A 7,155-nucleotide genomic window follows, 5' to 3' on the forward strand; every position below is an offset into this window, starting at 1 on the left:
CCCTTGAAGCACTCATTTTGATTACGATCTACAAAAACCTTTGGCTCAAGACTGCTTACAAACTGCAAAGAATGGCATGCATTCCGTGCACCTATTTTGAGTACGGCAGCAATGAACTCTCTGTTACGTAACGTGCACAACAAACACCAAGTTTTCCGGTTGTACCTCTACCGCAGGTCGTTGAGTTGTAGCATGCAAACTACAAAGTTACTCCTGGCCATTTCCGTGCAAAACATGAGGCACATGTAATTTCCTGCTATGCGCCAAAGCCTGCTTTGTGAACATGGAGACCTATTTCCATATGGCGAGCCACTGTTCTTGAATCAAACTTGAGTGCACATGCATGGTGACGGCTGACTGGGCCGTTGAACTTGATTTAGGGTTGAACGCGCGTGGGTTTAAACTCTATGCATGCGAACCTTTGTGAGGAAGGCCAAGCTGCATGCTGGGAGCTCTATTTGCCAGCAAGTGGATCATTCGGCTTTCTGGTTGCTCCTCCCTCGTGCACTGTGGTGGAGCATGTCTTTGCCTCAGCACGCTCAATGGCCTCGTAGTTCCAGCTGTACCAGTGTAAGCCTCAAGGAAATGAGACGCGCTACTGATTGTGCCATGGCTGTGAGACAGAATCTAAAAAATTCAAAATTTAGTATCTTGTTCTTCTATCTGCAGGTAAAGAAGACCTATCATAACATGTCTTATGTATTACCATGTAGTACAAATGAGTGCTCAGCAGTGAGATGCCTAAGTGAGGTTGCTCAATCACAGGCAATACAAATGCTGGTGATAGCTAGCTTAACCGGCTAACCGACTTTTCAAATGACATTTGCACTGAAATGGTCATTTTTTTTACTTAAGGAAATGAAAATATTGTTTATCGAAAGCACAGAAAACACCATAGAAAATTTCCAGTCAGATAAAAGTGGCAGTGTGGGTTTTCAGAACCCACATTGTCGTCCACTGTCTGAGCACAGGCTGTGTTGGACGAGCCCTGCTAGCTGTAAATTGGACAGAGCGCCAAAGAAGCACAAGACGAGCTATACACGTCATACGCCAAAGTAACTGTTGGCTTGTGACTAGCCTGGCTGGTCAGTGTCGGTTAGGGCGTTAAATTACAAGCAGGCTGAGGTGACAAGTTATGAGGCTCTCTACTAAATGCAAATCAGAGGCATCTAGCCAATGCATGTGTCTGCTGTCATGCACAACCTGGTGTGAAATCACTGATCTGTACTGTCAGTGGGAGTGTAGCGATGCAAGAATGAGCGAACACCACTTTGCAGGTCGTCAAAAGTCATGAATGTAGCATGTAACTTGCATAAGCATTGTGTGGAAGAGTGCGTAGCAAGCAGAATGACGGGCTAGCATCAAAGATGGCTTGCGCTATGGGCCTACGGCAATGTCCGCCACCATACCTTTAATGAGAATTGGCTAGGCTAGGTACAGGGTTGGTCAAGTTCCCGGGCCACAGGGTCTGCTTTTCATCGGTATATCCTGGCACTTATGATTCAGTAAAGCCAGCAAGGTTCTCAGAGGTTAAAGCAATACTTCTTCTAACTTTTGTAGATATTTTAAGCCTCGGAAATGCCGTAACCGCCTGACCGTATCGCTCAAACGAGAACCCTGTGGCCTGAAAACTTTTGACCGACCCTGTACATCGGGTGCATCTTTAGAAAGTTCGAAAAAAAAGGCTGGTTAGGTGTAACGCATCACTGATTAACAATCAGCAGAGAGATGAATGTTATGTTTTATTTCTCAAAGAAAGTGATCTGCCTGGAAAATCTTTGTTTGTCAACAAATACTGGATATATGTCCGGCAGTTACGGAGACGTAACACGCCGTTTCTGATCCCTTTCTTAACTGTGTAAGTCAAATTTCTATGCATATTATTACTATCTGAAAACTACAAACATGTCATCAGGAGAGACTGGATTGCACTAAAACTAACCTTACAAGCAACTGTTTAAAAAAAGAAACTGGACCATTTTCAAAGAAGTAATTATGTACCCACCGAGCTTATTCAAGTGCAGATCTTCAATTTTGTCATGGCGCGCCAGTAGCTCAGCATTTTGTTTTTGTAATGCTTTTACCTTCTTTCGAAGAGTCTCATTTTTCTGTTGCTCATCGAGGAGCATTTTTTTTGGCACCACGTCATCATCACCCCCCTCAGAACTTGTTTCTTCAGTTGGGAGAAGATCTGCCATTTTTTTCCTCTGTGCGTGTCTTCTCTTCGGAGCAGCATCTTTTTTGAAGGTGCCTAGAGTAAAAAAATATATATATCACAAGATAAAGAGAATATTAAGAAATACAAGAAGTGTCGCTGCACAAAACTATCAGCCTGAGAATGTAGATTCCGGAACAGATACATTTTTTGAGCAGAAGACAGGGTTGCAATTAAATACATGGGAGTGCTACTCGGGTACAGGCATGAGCCTGTACTATCTTATGCACTATCTGATAGCACGTGCCTGTTGTCGAGATATCCGCAGTGAGCCCTCCCCAGTGGTATGCTGGCCTGCCCACATGCACAGAAGCAATCGTGTTGAAATTATGCAGCTGTGCAAAGAAAAAAACGCCACGCAAGTAGCACCAGAGGCCTACCGCCAGTAGAGCCATTCTCTGAACTTGTTTATCAATGCAAAAAGTGCTGTCTGAGAAAAAACATTACCGCTAATAGGCTCTAGTCTAGTGCACCTTTTTGTGGCAATGCAGGGTAAGCTACCAGCGCAAGACGCCAGCTTCTGCGTTTGTTCTCATGCTCACACAAGCCAAAGATACAGGTCAGTTAGCTGGCAGTTTGCGCTTGTAGCTTCCACTATATACAGAAAGCTGTCCTCAGTTATAGCATCTTTTAGAGGAGGCGGGTGCTTATTTAAAGAAACTGGATGACGGGAAGAGCGGCGAAAACAGTCCGCGATCATTCAGGTCGAGTACCAAAAACACACAGCAATAGCGACGCTACTGGAGCGCATGTTTATCGTCATCTTTGTCATGCATGCTCGTCTTCATCTTTACAATATACACACATAACATCCTTGCGGTGCATGCTGAAAAAGTGCAGCAGTTTAACTCAACCTGTAAGGCCGCATACCAGCTCAAGCGTACGGTTGGCGATGCCGGTATAAGGGCAAATGCTGGTGCCGCCTCTCGTGGCGTACCATCCCTCCTGAGTCGCATGATACTTCCACAGACATGCACCGCCGTGGGAGGCGGCATAGTGAACATATTGCAAAGTAATACAGCCGGCTGTGGTTTCAACAGAAAAGTAACCATGGACCAAGGTGGCAGACTGCCTGGCTGAGAGTGTAACACCACTGTTTCAGCACGCACAAAGACGACGAAGCGGCGAGCACCCACTGGAGAGAACACTTGGACCTCGGCCTCGGCCGGACGCTTCCGCCGCTGCTCTGCCACTGTCTCCTCTCCGGCTGCTCTCTCGCAGGAGAGGGCTGAGTCAGGCTGGTTGGTTCATGTTGAATGGTACGACAAAACAGCGCTGACGGACGGGACGGAAGATGAGACAAACACATGCGCTGAACTAACAACCAAATGGTTTATTGCGAAAGAGGGGTGCAATATAAAGCATAGAAGGGAAAAAAACTGCGGTGTAAACATGACAAGGCTTACATTCCGGATATCATCAATGATTATGAAAAGCGATCTCCTGTGGGAATAGAGCCACCGATGGTTGGCTTACACATGAGTTGACTAATGTGTGAATGTGAAAGGCCTCCGATATCAGGCGTGAGGTGTGATCTCTATACTTGGCGATAATAGTGGTTTGGTCTAAAAACGCCTCACATTTGTCGCAATCTGCTCCCTCGCCGAAGAGCGCCTCATACCTCGCCTCAACAAGACGTCGTCGTGCTGGGGAACGCAAGTCTCCCCCCGAAGGTGAATAACCTGCTCGTGCTGGGGCCAAAATACTGCGAGCATGCGCGACTCGACAAAACGCAGCTCCTCTCTCTTGTTAGGACCGCTGCCAGAAGAGTAAGAACGGATGAAGCTGGGAGATGCATCAAGGAAGGCGTGGATTCCCTCCCCCCGGAGGTGAAGAAAGGAAGCACGCGCCGGCTCACTGCTGCAGTATCGGCCTTCAAAGACGCTGGCGTCAAGCTCCTGCAGTCGGACAAAGAGGGTAGTTTTGTCGTCGTGGCAAACGAACTCTACAAGGATAAGGCTCAAGTTGCAGTCGCTGCCAACTACAGACAAGTGAAAACTGTCAAGCCGTCGAAAGTGCAAGAGAAGGCAGTACAGCTTTGTGAGCGTGCTGGCCTTTCAAGACTGGCCTCTTCTGTCAAGGCGTCGAAGGCATCCAGCCTCACCGTCTTCTTCAGCGCCAAGACGCACAAAGTAAGCTGCCCTTTCCGTGTCATTGTGTCTGAACGAGGAACGTGGCAGCGCGAGGTAGCGGTGTTCCTGCAGAAGTGCCTGTCGCACCTTGAGGTCGAAGATCCTTTCCACATGAGAAAGCCTGAGACCGTGTCGAAATTCCTTCAATACGAATGTCCTGCCGTCGTTAGCGCGTTTTGGGTGGATGCCAAGGACTTATACTACTCCCTGCCGCAAAGCGCGGTGATCGGAGAAATCGGCAGGTGCATCGATCGTCACGGAGATACAAAGTTCCAGAACTCTAGTGGTATGAACGTAAGCATGTTTCTAGAAATGCTCCACTTTTATTTACAGTCCACGTTTGCTAGAGTTGAAGATATTTTTTTTCATCCAAAAACAAGGTGTTCGTATTGGATCCAGCCTCGCTCCCGTTCTCAGCGATCTCTTCTTAGCTTCGTGCGATAGACAACTTCAAGCCAAGCTTGACGGCACCGTTGTTAAGGTTATGCGTTATGTAGATGATTTTTTAGTATTTTATCTCAAAGGTGACGCCCAACAAACTGTTGCTCAGATTTTTGACGTGTTCAGTACTGAACTTAACAACCTACAATTGACCACAGAGCTACCTACTAACAACAAACTAAGGTTTTTAGATCTGGAACTTGAGCTATCGTGTGACCATATCTGTTGGATGTACTCCCCGCGATCTCAGAAGAGCCTGCTCCCCTTCCGGTCGGCCCACTCTAAGATAGTTAAGCGCGGGATAGCGAAAACATGCATGAAAGCCGCTCTGTTTAGATTATGTGCGGATAAAACCCAAGCCAGCTTTGACGCGCAGATTACTAGGCTTACCGCTGCAGGCTACCCGACGAAGGTCTTATCTAACATAGCAGGGTCGATATTGAAAGAATGCAGAATTCAGAAGGAGACGTGCAAACTGGACAATAAGAACATAACATGTATTCCGTATGTTCATCAAGTATCGCACAACCTGAAAAAGATTGTGAACAAAGCCGGCGTGAAGCTCCTTTTCTCTGCCAGGAACAAGTTGGGAGGCCTGTGCAAGAGAGTGAATCAGGAAAGTGGAAAGAAGGCATGTCAGAAGAAACACAGAAACAAATTTGTCAACTGTTGCTGTGGTGTGATCTACAAGGTTCCACAGTCATGCGGCCGATTTTACATCGGGGAGACCAGACGGTGCGTCAATGATCGGCTACGCGAACACGCGAAAGACATAGAAAACAAGTCACGCCGAAATAACTTGGTCATTCATTTCGCAGATTGCGACAAATGTGAGGCGTTTTTAGACCAAACCACTATCATCGCCAAGTATAGAGATCACACCTCACGCCTGATATCGGAGGCCTTTCACATTCACACATTAGGCAACTGTTGTGTAAGCCAACCATCGGTGGCTCTATTCCCACAGGAGATCGCTTTTCTTAATCATTGATGATATCCGGAATGTAAGGAAAAAAAAAACGCAGTTTTTTTTCCTTCTATGCTTTATATTGCACCCCTCTTTCGCAATAAACAATTTGGTTGTTAGTTCAGCGCATGTGTTTGTCTCATCTTCTTCCGTCCCGTCCGTCAGCGCTGTTTTGCCGTACCATTCAACTCTCTGGCAGCCACACTCTGGCAGCCTCCCCTCTGGCAGCCGGCAAGAGTTACTGCTCATGAATTATTTTATCATTCAATCTCTACCACAAGCCGCTTCCACAGCACAGTTCTATGCATCAATTCTGCACACTGTCTAAAGCAACGCACAACTTCTAGATGATGAAGGTTATTCCCACGTGATCACGCTGCAGAGCGAAAGCTTGTCCATGCTGAGCTCTGTCTCCAGTGAAGCTCGCCCCCATCCCATTCAACCAAAGGCGACGGATTGTTAGCCCAGTGCATAAGAGAATATACAGCACGAAATTTTCTGCCACACTGGCTGATCACGCATTACTCGTGCCGGGCCAGCAGAACTTGTGCTCTAAATTGTGCCGCACAAGTGGCTTACGACAGAGATAAATGATAAAATGAGTCACGCATGCTAGCTTCCTTACTCAGGCAACCTGCCACTGTGGAAGCAACACAGTTTTTCTGTCAAAAAAGTCACGTCCAATGGAACTGTATGTGCAAACAGGCCAGCCTATTAGAGAGGGCGCACATCCCAACAATGCACATTCGCCATCAGATGGTGCTGACAAGCAGTTGTGCCACCATTCCTGTAATCTCTCCACATGTGCTCATGTCTATTCATCAGTTTCCCAATGACATACATAATGGAGTCAAGCGAAGGGCAATGATAATGCAAAAAACAGTAGCAGTTGTCAAGATGATGATCACACAGCAGATAGAAAGATGGTGAACTGGTGACTGCAATAATGCACTGTAGGCAGTAGATTTGGGAATGCCCATAATAGATGGCTTGCACATGACGCCACGGGCACCATGACGGAAAACCACACATAGCTTCGGCAGTGTACAACAAAGCAGGTGGCCATAAGCAGATTACAAAAACATGCATTCCATCGCTGCACTCCTGTTCTGCCAACAAGGTAGCTGCTGTGACAACAGTGCAAGCCATCTATATGTCTTCTTGTGACCCTTTCTCAAATCATTTCATACAAAGGACATGCATCAACACTACTGGACCTACGTACACTCTTCTTTGGGTCAACTGCTCCAAGTACATTAGTAGCGTGGCTTTTTGGGCTTGTTGGTACATACTTCAAAGACACTGTAGAGCAGCAAAAGACGAGGACACAAGAAACGAGAAACAAGAAACGTCTCTCGTTTCTTGTGTCCTCGTCTTTTGCTGCGCTACAGTGTCTTTGA

At 46.7% G+C, this 7,155-nt stretch overlaps 1 pseudogene; it reads left to right on the plus strand.

Annotated features, from left to right (window-relative positions):
* Window positions 1–609: 609 nt before the first annotated feature.
* On the plus strand, window positions 610–7,155 carry LOC149357350 (uncharacterized; annotated as a pseudogene).

This window comes from Amblyomma mixtum, chromosome 3 (genome assembly GCF_055824585.1).
Source record: "Amblyomma mixtum isolate Tamu chromosome 3, ASM5582458v1, whole genome shotgun sequence".
NCBI lineage: Eukaryota > Metazoa > Arthropoda > Arachnida > Ixodida > Ixodidae > Amblyomma > Amblyomma mixtum.